Here is a 13,673-nt window from a genome sequence, read left to right on the forward strand (position 1 = left end):
TTATGGCAAATTAGAAGACATCATTGAGCTTAACTACTATCGATTTAGGGTTACACTATTCAAGTGTAAATGATCTGACACAACTAGGGATAGAGGGTCTAGAAAGGATGCATGTGGATTTTCTTCTGTTAATTTTTCACAATTGATTCACATTGGTGATCGTGAAGAGCATGATCCATATATTGAAGCTTCACAAACTTAAATGGTATATTATGTGGATGATGAGGTGAATAAAGGATGCAGTACTATCGTTCACTTGAAACCAAGAGACTTATATGAAATGGGAGAAGGAGAGAATGAAGTTCCTGAGAATGAGCCATTTCCGGTGCAAGACTTAGATCAATTCTTTGATGATGTGAATGATCTAACTTTGAGTCGGGAGGATGAAATTGTTGAAGTATTAGGTGAATGCGACATTGAAAATGAGATTGGGGAAGATGAACATATTTGAAGAGCCACTGCCAACCCATTTTTAGTCTAAGAAACCAAACTGTATCTACGCTTATAGTTGATCAACAATATTCCTTACAAAGTAAAGGTTTCTTGTTGTATGTGATTTTTGGCCATGGCTTAGTGTCACCATTTTTGTAGTACATGCCTCAGTACTAGTATTGGTGTTGCTGATTGTTTTTGAAGCCAAATGGCTAATTCCTTTCTGAAGTCATGATCTTGTAGTCTTATTGCTTTATTCCTTTTTGAAGTCATAATTAGTATTCAGTAGGACCTGCTTCTTTGTGTTTTATTCCTTGTTTTTTTTCTTTGGCATTATAAATTGTTGACTTGTTCAGCTATTATGAATTGATAGAGTTGTATCTGTTGTTACTTTTATTGGTCAGCTAATGTGTATCAGCACTTGTTATTATTGTTGCATCTATTTGATATTTTGGTAACACAACTTTTCAGTTTGTAGTATTCAATTATCATTCTGTAGTTGCACAATCTTAATGGGGCATGGTTATTTTTGGCAAGCGGAAACGTTACTCGGATACTTGAGGGAACCAAGACAAGGAGTTTATACTTCTACTCTTAGAAAGGTAGCTTTTATCTCTCTTTTGTAATGGTTTTCACTTCAATCTTCAATATACTGATGATACAACAACTGATACACATGTTTTGGGGGGGGGGGGGTCAGATTTATTCCATGTATTGTTGGTTAATCATAGACCTGAAACATCTCTTCCTTCCTCTTCATGTAATATTCTTCTACATTGCCTTACCCATCATTGGACAAGATTCTTTTTGTGCATATCTGTCTCCAGGTAAAGCTTGTTGGCCCTATATTCAAGCCATGGAATATAGGACTATATTCAAGAATAATAAAAATTGAGTAACAAATTGAGAGACTTAACAGTTATATGCAGGAACCAAAATCTATCTAGTACTCCAAGAAAGATGCAGACAACAAAAATAGGATCTTTTTATGTTTCAGTTTCCATTTTGAGATTAGTCTTTTGTTGCAGAAAAATGATGTTCAGGCCATAGAAAAAGATAAAAGGAAAAAAGAGTTCCTAACTTTAATTCCAAAGACTGCACCTTTTTCTCTACAAAAGTTTCATCCTGTAATTCACTATGTGAATCTCAATCTAACTAGAAAACAACACACCCTTTGCCATGTCTTATTGGTTGATAAACTTGCACTGCTACTATTGTTTCTTCTTAGATGTTCTCTGTTGAAATTCTCTGTTTTATTTAAAATTGCATATTACTGATTTGCTATGTTTGCATATGAACTTGGTTGTCACTTTGTTCAACCATGTATATATGTAGAGATGCCGAAGCAAAATCAGGTGAAAAATCAATTCAAATCAATCAAAGAGAGCTCTTCACTTGCTCCACAGCAGTCATCACATGCCCAGTCTCAGGCTCAAGCTTCATATTCATCATCTGATCGAGGCTCTTTACGTCATACACAGCCCATCATTCCATCTTCATCAACTAATAGAGTCTTGTCATAGAATGGCATTCTAGCTTCATCAACTAATAGAGTCTCGTCACAGAATGGCATTCCAGCTTCATCAACTAATAGTGTCTCGTCACAAAATGGCATTCCAGCTTCATCAACTAACAGAGTCTCGTTACAGAATGTCATTCCATCTTCATCATCTGATGGAGTCTCTTCACAACTAACTACACATAGACGAGTTACAGATGCCTCGGAGTCTCGTGATTGGGTTGTCGATGTTATATGTACATATAAATTAAAAATGATTTTGTTTTCCTCGATTAATATTTTTATATGTTCTTTATTTTGTTGCAGATGAATGTCAAGTGATAAAATATATTAGATTGAAGGTTCAGGATGTCCATAACTTGGAGAATGGATCACGTATAATTGTAGAATGTGATGAGTTTGCTCAACCTATTGGAAAATCAGCCGGCCTTCTTGCAGGATTTTTGGAGCAGCTTGCTACAAATCCTCGATACTTTCCTATTGGCTTCGAGAGTTAGGCATCCAGGCCTAAACCTTTTGTGAACCGTGCTTTAATGGTTTCGTAATGGTAATGCCTTTTAATTCTTTTGCTTAGTTTGTATGTTATAGTTCTGTCAGCAGTAAACTAACATATATTATTTTTGTGAAGTCTCGATTTTTCTTTACGAGTGATACGCGAAAGGTAAAAGGTTGGATTAACAATTCTCTTAACAAAAAGTGGAAGAAATTCAGGCTTAAACTATGGCATGAGGCTGAGGATCCATTATTGAGTAAAGAAGATATCATCAAGAATGCTCCAAAAGGCATTCCCATGGACCAATGGGCATAGTATGTCAACTATCGTTCAGAAGAGGAAACAAAGGTTCTTCTTCTTCTTCTTCTTGTTTCACTACTTGTCTCTGCTGCTGTTGTTGCTTCTATTTTCTTTTCCCCTTTTTGTTTCGCTGCTTCTTCTCTGCCACTGATGTGGCTTCTTTTTTTCCCTTTTTGGTTTTGCTTAATGCAATTGGGCCCCTTGTCACTTTTTATATGTAGCAAAAATTTTTCTACTTTGACTCGTAGGTGCTTTGCTTGAGAAATCAACGGATTCGAGAACAACAAACACTTCCCCATACTAGTGGTGCTATGAGTTTGGCTAAAAGAAGGGCTTTAAGTAGTTTGATACGACGTACTTACTATCGCTTTAATGTGACAAGAGTTATTTAGTTTAATTTTACTTTTTAAAACTTTCAGAAGAAACAGGGAAAAGAAGTTGATTGTGGCAAAGTGTGGACTAAGACTCATAAGATGAGAGGTGGAGTTATGTGAATGATCAAGCTAGGGAGATTGGGGTAAGTGTCGATCACTATTTTCTGTTTTCTTCTTTTACTTTCCTGTTAGTGGGAAATTGCCACAATGTTCTTGCCGGTGATGAAGATGAAGTACCCGAGTTAAGTTCTGAATACCAGTGACAGTTTGCCCTTGAAAAGATTGATCTCTTATGTGGATTTGCCTCCATTAGTAATTTGTTTGTTCTAGCTTAAAGTCAGATATTCTGTCTGATTCTCTGAAAGAACTTTAGTTCTATCCTTTACTGCTCTCTATCTAGAGTATTGTCCCCTCCTCTTTGCACGTATCTTCAACACCATTGTTAGTTTTGAAGCTTTGATGCCAACATAAATGACATGGAGTGTTTTTGCTACTGACTACAACAACAGACTTCAAATGTACTGTATAATACATGAAACACTGCAAGTTTTAAGCTATGTTCAGTTTTTTATGAGTAAATAACATGTAGCAAAAGAAGAGTTTTTAACATGGAGCTGACCTAATAAACTAGCTGTTTTTATTTAGCCCTTGAATTCTCCAGGTGAAACTGGTTCAACTTTAGTGTCTGGTGACTCTTCATAGGATATCGAGATCAACTTTGATCTATATTGTCCCCTTCAGTTCTGCTTGTATGTTGAGATTTTTGCTTATTTGGTTGTTCATTATCGTATTAGATGTTTTCTTTTAAACCAATATGAAAAGAGAGAATGAAACTGAAAATCGGACATTTAACTTCTCTAAGTTGCAGCTTATTTCCGCTTTAAATGGATTACCAATTGAGGTAGGAAATAAAGATATCAGAAACTTAATAACTTTCCATTTGCTTTTGCGCTATCTTCTTAATTCTGGTTACATTTCTGAATGTATATTTGTTTCTTAGCAGAACAGATGTGTTTCTGAATGTATTTGGTTTATATTATAAGGCTAATAACTTCTTTTTATCTTCATTTAGTTGAAAATTCTTTAATTCATCGTAGTACATAATCTGTTGTAGTAGGCTTTTGTAATTATATTTTGTCTCTCGTGTAGGAAATAATTGAAGAAATTCGAAGACAGACCAGAAACTCTAGCAGAAATTTCACCGAATGACGCGCTTGGTGTAGTTTTCGGTCCCGCGCACCCTGGCCGTGTTCGAGGCTTAGGCATGGGTGCAGTTCCAACTGCAGTATTCAAGCAAACATCAAGACGAGGTGGTTGTTCTTATATGGGCGCAGCTAGTACTTGTGCTCCACCTCCACAATGGGTGTAAGAGATGGCAAATATGAGATCACAATTAAATGCGCTAACAAGCTTATTTCAAATGAAAATAGGAAATATCCCCGAGGAGTTTGCTCACTTATTTCTGACTCCTTCACAGGTAAGTCTTCTCTTTATTTTATTGACATATGCTGTCCTAAACATATATTATACTATATGTCCACATAATCAAGTCATAATTTCTGTAGCACATCGTTATCTTAGTGCTCTTTAAGTTCTTAGTGCTCTTTAAGTTCAAAAACTTGAGATGTACTAATTCAAAGACTTCTTTTGGTATTTTTACCAATGGGGATTGTGTAAAGTCTAATACCTTGAGTAGCTTGAAACTGCCACATAACAACTTCAACAAGAATGAACTAGTGACAGAATCTGGTGAACCGAACGTTATTAGTGAGTGAAGATGCTTAAACCGATCAATATTTTGTATATCGTTTGTCAATTCATCAGTGATTACCAGATGTCTGACTTTGTGAGGCCTTCTTGTTTTTTCCCCATTAACTATAGTTGCAATGACACTTTCTCCTGACTTAGAAAGAATGACTTCATACCATAGGTTATGAATGTTGAATATCGCTAACCTTCCATCAGGGTATTTTTTGTAGGGAAATGGCACCGGAAAATGACGATAATAATAATACTGCTAATATTCTTTATAAGTAGATACACGAATTAGCTTGAGTCGTGCTGGGCACTGTCCTAAGAAACTATTTCAGCAGTGTGAAATGTTTCTCCAGGATTAAACAAGCTTACCTCTATTTTATTTAGAGGATACAGGAATCGGCAAAATTAAATATTACAAACCCAACTAGCAAGTAGGTAAAAGGAAACAACTAATGTTTAATGTTGGACAACAAAAGAAGAAGGGAGGCGTGAAAGGAAAGGAGAGGAATGATGTTTTTTTTGCTGATGGTTTTTTCCTTGTTAAGTGAGAGCCTATTTATAGTTGTAATTGCATGAAACTTGGCTCTTGCATGGTAAAAACATGGCTGAACATTTTCCACTTTTTGGACTTTTTTTGCCACTAATCACAACCTTCTAGAAGGGCTAAAACACTTGTCCAAAGGGCATTAAAATATTGCCACAGTCCCCCACTATTTTAAAGATCTTTTGAAATAAACTTGCTGGTTTTGTATGGTCTAAATGTAATAGGTTTGGTGTCTTCTGGACTATGAACCAAACTTAGATAATTAAAAATTTAATACACAGAATTACTGGGTGAAATATAATATTTCTATGAACCAATAACTCTCATTGTAAGTCAGATATTTTATCAATCACTCTTCGACCCTCACAATTTTGCTGTTCAACGCGATTTTGCGCCACTAGGCCATGCGCATGCCTGGTGATTCATGAGAGCTCTAGAGACTAGGCCAAGATCTCATAGGAGCGGCCCACTCCACTCTCATATAGGTGAATTCATCAAGTGTATACTGCTTTTAAATACACCATTCATAATGACTATGAATTTCAATAAGAGTTATAACTCGGCCTCTCAATTAGTAGCAGTCAAGCACTCTCTTTTAGTGCTTCAGTACCAATATCGACTTGTTATTACCCATACGAACCTACTTCATGGGATCTCCATTCACATAGGTTGGGTTACCATCTCTATTAACAACATGTCGGCCTTAACCCCATCTCTTGTGAGGTTTGAAGAATTAATTTTCTTCCCACGGGTTTGGTCAGAGGATCAGCCAAATTTATCTCTGACTTCATATAGTCAATGGAAATTATTCATCTCCCAACAGCTGTTCAATGACATCATATCTCAATTTCATGTGTCTACTTTTACAATTATAAGATTTATTATTTGCAATAGCTATTGCCGCTTGACAATCACAATGCATAGTCACAGGAGGCAATACGTCATTTATTAAAGGGATATTAGCTAAGAAGTTTCTTAGCCGCTCAGCCTCAGAACCAGCTAACTCCAGAGCTACAAACTCTGATTCCATAGTCGATCTAGCAATGATCGTCTGTTTAGCTGATTTGCACGATATTGCACCACCACCAAGGGTGAACACATAACCACTAGTGGATTTTGTCTCATCTGAATCGAAAATCCAATTTGCATCACTGTACCCTTTTAAAGTAGAAGGAAATCTACTATATAGGGTACCATAATTCATGGTTCCTCTCAAATATTTCATTAGTCTAGCTAATGCAGACCAATGCTCTTTGTTGGGATTATGAGTATATCTACTCAGTCTACACACTGCATAGGCTATATCATGCCTTGTAAAATTCATTAAATGCATCAGACTTCCAATAATCTGAGCATATTTAGACTGAGCAACTGGGTCACCATTATTCTTTTTCAACTTAGAGTTAGCATCAAAAGGAGTGCTCACAGATGTGACATTAAAATATTCAAACTTCTTAAGAAGTCTCTCAATATAATGTTCTTGTGACAATATTATTCCATCTTCACTCCTTATAACTTTAACTCCCAATATTGTATTTACTTCACCTAGATCTTTCATATCAAAATTAGCAGACAGAAATAATTTTGTACTTTGCACAATATTTAAATTTGTACCAAAGATAAGCATGTCATCAACATACAGACATATTATCACATGATCATTGTCTACTACTTTAGTATAAACACATTTATCCACCTCAACTGAAGAAAAACCGTCTCTCAGTAAGACTTGTTCAAATTTCTCATACCACTGCTTAGGAGCTTGTTTAAGGCCTTAAAGAGATTTAATTAATTTGCAAACTTTATTTTGTTGTCCAGGAATGACACAGCCTTCAAGTTGAACCATATAAATCTATCCTTCTAAATCACCATTTGGAAAAGCAATTTTCACATCCATTTGGTGGATAAAAGCTTACGGATTGAAGCTAAGGCAATTAAAATTCGAATAAAAGAAATTCTAGTTACTGGTGCAAATGTATCAAAATAATCTATATTTTGTTTTTGAGAAAAACCTTTTGCTTCTAACCGAGCTTTATATTTATCTAAAGATCCATCAGGATTAAATTTCTTTTTGAAAATCCATTTACAGCCAATAGGCTTTGCACCAGGAGGTAAATCAGTTGAAATCCATGTATTATTTTTCTTAATAGAATCAATTTCAACTTCTATTGCCTCTTTCCAATATTTAACATCTGAAGAAGATATAGCTTCAAAATAAATTGATGGTTCATTATCGACAAGAAAAGTTTGAAAATCATTTCCATAGGAAAAATATTCTTTCCTAGGCCGTTTACTCCTTCTCAATTTCTCATTAGAGGTAATTTCACTATTTGTTTCAACATGCGTATGAGAAATTTTATCAGATAGTGGAAAAATATGTTCAAAGAATTCTGCATTCTTTGTCTCAATTATAGTATTGCAATTAAGCACATCACTTTTTAAAATAAGAAATCTATATGCAGCACTATGTTCAGCATATCCAATAAGCATGCAATTAGCAGTTTAGAACCTATTTTTCTCTTTTTAGGTTCACGCAAAAGAACTTTAGCAAGGCACCCCCACACTTTTAAATATTTCAAGTTAGGTTTACAGCCCCTCCACAATTCATACGGAGTTTTGCCAGTTCTTCTATGTGGTATTCTATTTTGTAAGTGACATGCAGATAAAATAGCTTCACCCCGAAGTTATCAGGAGCATTAGAACTAACTAAAAAAGAGTTTATCATCTCTTTCAATGTTCTATTTTTTCATTCAGCTACTCTATTTGATTCAGGTGAAGAAGGTGGAGTTACTTCATGAATTATTCCATTCTTTTCACAAAAATCATTTAAAGATAAATATTCTCCACCTCTATCTGATCTAATTCTCTTGATTTTTCTACTAAGTTGATTTTCAATCTCAATTTTATAAGAAATAAAAGCATTAAATGCATCATCTTCATTTCTAAGCAAATACAACTTAGTATATCTAGAAAAATTATCAATAAAAGTCACATAATATCTTTTACCACCTCTAGTCATAGTCTGCTTCAAGTCGCCTAAATCATTGTGAATTAAAGATAAGAATTCAGTTTCTCTATTTATGGAAAAACAGGTTTTTCTAGTACTTTTGGCTTCAACACATATTTCACACTTGTCAATATTATTTGAGTCTAAACCAGATATTAATCTGAGTGACTGCATTTTCTTTATATATGCGATATTAATGTGTCCTAATCTAGCATGCCATAAAGAGATAGACTCAACCATATAAGCAGAATCAGATACATTTTCATTGATAACATTAGAAACATTAAGTACAAAGAGTCCTTGGTTACAATAGCCTTTTCCCACAAACACATTATTTTTGGTCATTATGATCTTATCAGATTCAAATGACACTTTGACTCCGGCTCTTCCCAACAAGGATACAGAGATCAAGTTTGCCCTCATAGTAGGAACATGCAGTACATCAACAAGGGCTAAAGTTTTTCTCGAAGTGAGTTTCAGGAGAACTTTACCCTTACCCAAGACTTTGGTAGTACTTGAGTCTCCAAGGTAGACTTCTTCTCTATCATCCTCTACAGGAGTATAACAGGAAAATGCTTCTCGATTTGCACAAATGTGCCGAGTAGCCCCAGAGTCTATCACCCATTCTTTCGCATGTGCTACAATGTTTACTTGAGAAATGACAGCTGCAATAATATCACCTCCTTCAGCTAAGTTAGCCTTAGGAGTGTTAGTTTTTTCTTTGTCATTTCTTGCTATGTACCTACACCGTGAGGCATGATGGCCTGGTTTTCCACAAACAAAATAGAGCCCTTTTTCCTTTTAAGGTTAGGATTTTTAAGCTTGCAACCTTGAGACTTATTCTCGTACCTTTTGCGGTTATTGTTGCTGCTTTGCACTAAGTTTGCTTTAAGTGCTGTCATCCTAGCTTTGGCAGATTCTTTTCTGTTGGAATCTTCAATTAGGATGTGGATGACAATTTCCTCAATGGTGAAATTTTTCTGTTTGTGCTTTAAGTTGTTTTTGTAGTCACTCCATGAGTCAGGCAGCTTCTCACTTAACACTCCAGCAGCAAACTTCTCTGATAAAGACATCCCCTTGGCCTTCAAGTCTTCTAACAATTTTTTAAATTCGTTGATTTGTACGTTCATCTCTTTATCATCTCTCGTCTGCCACTGATAAAATTTTCCTACTACAAATTTTTGTTTTGTAGCATCTTCAGCAGTGAATTTTTTAATTAAAGCTTCCCAGATAGCTTTTGCTTCTTTATAACTGCAATACACGTCAAACAGTTCATTAGAAATAATTTGCAATATTGTATGACGGCATACCTTGTCGGCATATTGCCATGATTCCACTATTTTATTATCAGCGTCTGCACTAGGTTGAGGATGCAGCAGTGCATGTGCAACACCATGGACATCAAGCAATGAAAAAATACGTTCTTGCCAATGTTTGAAATTTTCATTGGCGAAAATTTCAATATTTGACACATCTGGAAATGGCCTGGCATATGGCAGTACAACTGGGGCTGGAGCAGCGGACGTAACGCCAATATTGGCGGTATCAGTAGTATTTTCAGCATCAGTGTTATTTGCCATAGTTTCTTAGATTGTAGGGAAATGGCACCGGAAAATGACGATAATAATAATACTGCAATAATATTCTTTGTAAGCAAATACACGAATTAGCTTGAGTCGTGCTGGGCACTGTCCTAAGAAACTATTTCAGCAGTGTAAAATATTTCTCCAGGATTAAACAAGCTCACCTCTATTTTTATTTAGAGGATACAGGAATCAACAAAATTCAATATTACAAATCCAGCTAGCAAGTAGGTAAAAGGAAAAAACTAATATTTAATATTGGACAACAAAAGAAGAAGGGAGGCGTGAAAGGAAAGGAGAGGAATGATGTTTTTTTGCTGATGGTTTTTTCCTAGTCAAGTGAGAGCCTATTTATAGTTGTAATTGCATGAAACTTGGCTCTTGCATGGAAAAAACGTGGCTGAACATTTGCCACTTTTTGGACTTCTTTTGCCACTAATCATAACCTTCTAGAAGGGCTAAAACATCCAAAGGGCATTAAAATATTGCCACATTTTTAGCAACTTGGATCACAGCTTAGAAAGAATGATTTCATACCACAGCTTTCAGCAACTTCTGCAACCGCTTTTCCCTCTCTTTCAAGGACATGTCCTTCTGCCGCCCACAGTCGAGTTAGTCTCATCTTATCGATGACATGATATTTTGGAACTATGCTCAGATAAGTGAAACAAGACTTGAGATAGAAAGGCAAGTCTTGATAACATAGATTGAGTATCCTTTTCATGTGCTCGGCTTCACTATAACTACCATGTAACTTGTCAACAAGGCTGTCAGAGAACGTCTCCCATGCCTCTTTTCTTTTCTCTTTAGTAGCCAAAGCACAAGCAATCACCAAAATCGCCTGTGGTAGACCTCTGCATTTCTGTAAAATGTCTTAGTGCTCTTTAAGCTCTTTGTTGGATAACAGCACATCGTTAGTATTAAGCAAAAACCATAAAAATGATGATTCCTTGAAAATTGAGAATATAACAAATTCAATGAAAAAGACTTATAATATAAGTTTTATTCATGAAAATTACTGCAGTTAGAGATAGGCTAGGTTGGTGAACCAACACCTTCTACAGGGTTGAACTTACAAGTTTTTAAAACATAATCTGTCAAACCTTAAGACTACTTTGTTCTCTCTTCTTTTCTCCCTATAAAAGCATAGCCTCAACTCTACTATCTTTCACAAACAACCATTGAATTGCATTTACTAATACTCAGAAAGAGTTTTAAGAAAAGGAAAAGTAACTATGGTTTGGAACAATCTCAGTAAAAGGCTGCTGGAATGAGAGTAGTGATTACAGTGTTTTAAAGTAAAACTTTTGACACTACTAATTAGTTTTTTTATGCAGGCACCCAATCTAGGAGATGGCGTTGAAGATGGCGTTCCGTCACCAACTGGGCCAAGAAGATCCTTTGACGGAAGTAACTAATAAAACAGAGCAAACAACAATTAGTAATCATTGTTAGGATGAACTATGTTTTTTATGTGTTGTAACTGTTGAATAACTCTCTGCAACTTAAACTTGAATCTTGGATGATGTGGATTTTGGGTATGTTTTAATATGATGAATATTTTGCTTATCTAATTCTCTACTATAATTTATGTTAATTATTATGTTTATGATTGATTTTGTGCAGTAGAAAGGATAAAGGATCTAAATGTGGAATTGAAAAATTAACATTAAAAATGTTACAATTATGGCAGTATAAAATGGCTATGATTTGAAAGGGACAGCAATTACGGCGGTTACAAACCGCCACAATAAGCAAAGTAAACAACCGTACTTAAATATGCATATTGCGCCGCTTTTATTTGCATATTGCAGCGGTTAGACGAAAACCACCGTATTACACCTTTTGGCGGAAGCCATTATGGCGGGTATGTGGTCCGCCATTAATGACAATTACGACGATTTTTAACCACCGCTATAAGCAAATCTGACCGCCGCAATTATTTAGTGAGGCTTGGAGTGGCTCACTAGGTTATTTAATATCATTTTTAGACAAGGAAGATGCCCGAGGAGTGGAGGTGCAGCACGATGGTTCCTATATACAAGAACAAGGGCAATATTCAAAATTGCAATAACTATCGGGGTATCAAGCTGCTTAGCCATACTATAAAAGTGTGGGAGAGAGTGGTAGAGCTAAGAGTGAGGAGGATTGTGTCTATTTTCGAGAACCAGTTTGGGTTTATGCGGGGGCGTTCGACTGCACAAGCTGTCCACCTTGTTAGGAGATTGATGGAGCAGTATAGGCAGAGAAAAAAGGACTTGCATATGGTGTTCATCGACTTAGAAAAGGCGTACGATAAATTTCCGAGGGAGGTTTTGTGGAGATTTGGAGTCTAGAGGTGTATCTGTTGACTACATTAGGTTGATTAAGGACATATATGATGGAGCAAATATCCGAGTAAGGACGGTGAGTGGGGGTTCAAACCATTTTCCGGTTATGATGGGGTTGCATCAGGGGTCAGCACTCAGCCTTTTTTTGTTTGCTCTAGTGAGGGACGTACTGACGCTTCATATTCAAGGGGAGGTGTCGTGGTGCATGCTATTTGCAAATGATATTGGATTGATTGACGAGACACGAGACAGTGTGAACGCATAATTAGAGGTATGGAGGCAGGCCCTGAAATCTAAAGGTTTCAAGTTGAGTAGGACCAAGACAAAATACTTGGAGTGTAAGTTCAGTGACGAGACTCAAGGAGGGGAAGGGGAGGTAAGGCTGGACTCGCAGGTCATCCCTAGGAGAGGGAGTTTTAATTACCTTGGGTCTTTTATCCAGGGGAATGGGGAGATTAATGAATATGTCACACATCGTATTGGGGGCGGAATGTATGAAATGGAGACTCGCTTCCGGTGTTTTGTGTGATAAGAAGGTGCCACCGAAACTTAAGGGTAAGTTCTACAGAGTGGTGGTCAGACTAACAATGTTGTATGGGGCTGAGTGTTGGCCAACCAAGATCGCTCATGTCCAGAAGATGAAGGTAGCAGAGATGAGGATGTTGAGATGGACGTGCCGGCGCACCAGGTTAGATAGGATAAAAAATGAGGTTATTCGCGACAAGGTGGGTGTGGCCTCTATTGAGGACAAGATGCAGGAAGCACGGCTTAGGTGGTTTGGTCATGTGAGGAGGAGAGCACAGATGTCCCCGTGAGGAGGTGTGAGAGGTTGACATTGGAGGGTCTACGGAGAGGTAGAGGTAGGCCAAAGAAGAGGTGGACAGAGGTGATTAGGCAAGACATGGCGCACCTTCAGCTGACCGAGGACATGACTCTTACCGAGAGGTATTGAGTGGGTACTTGAGTGTTGATAGCTATTGATAGCATCCTAGGAAGCTCAAATCTATTCAAGGACAAGGATGAAGCTTTGGAATCTCAAAGAGGGCCTTTAACAAGTCTCAAGATAAAAATTTGCAAAACAAGGTAACTGGCTTCAGGAACGATCAAAGAAGTTGTTAGTTAGGAGGAAGAGCTTAAGGATAAAGGATATGAGTCGTCTAGGTGTTATAATTATTTTATGGCCCAAATTCATGTCCAATAAGAGGTGGATTAGATCCCAAGAAATATTGTTTGAAGAAGGTCCAAATCAGGCCACTGTTGAACCAATTTAGCACCTAAAATGTGTCCAAACTTGCAACCCATGAATACCTACATAAAGCCATATTTTTATAGC

The sequence above is a fragment of the Nicotiana attenuata genome, unplaced genomic scaffold, assembly GCF_001879085.1.
Source record: "Nicotiana attenuata strain UT unplaced genomic scaffold, NIATTr2, whole genome shotgun sequence".
Classification (NCBI taxonomy): domain Eukaryota; kingdom Viridiplantae; phylum Streptophyta; class Magnoliopsida; order Solanales; family Solanaceae; genus Nicotiana; species Nicotiana attenuata.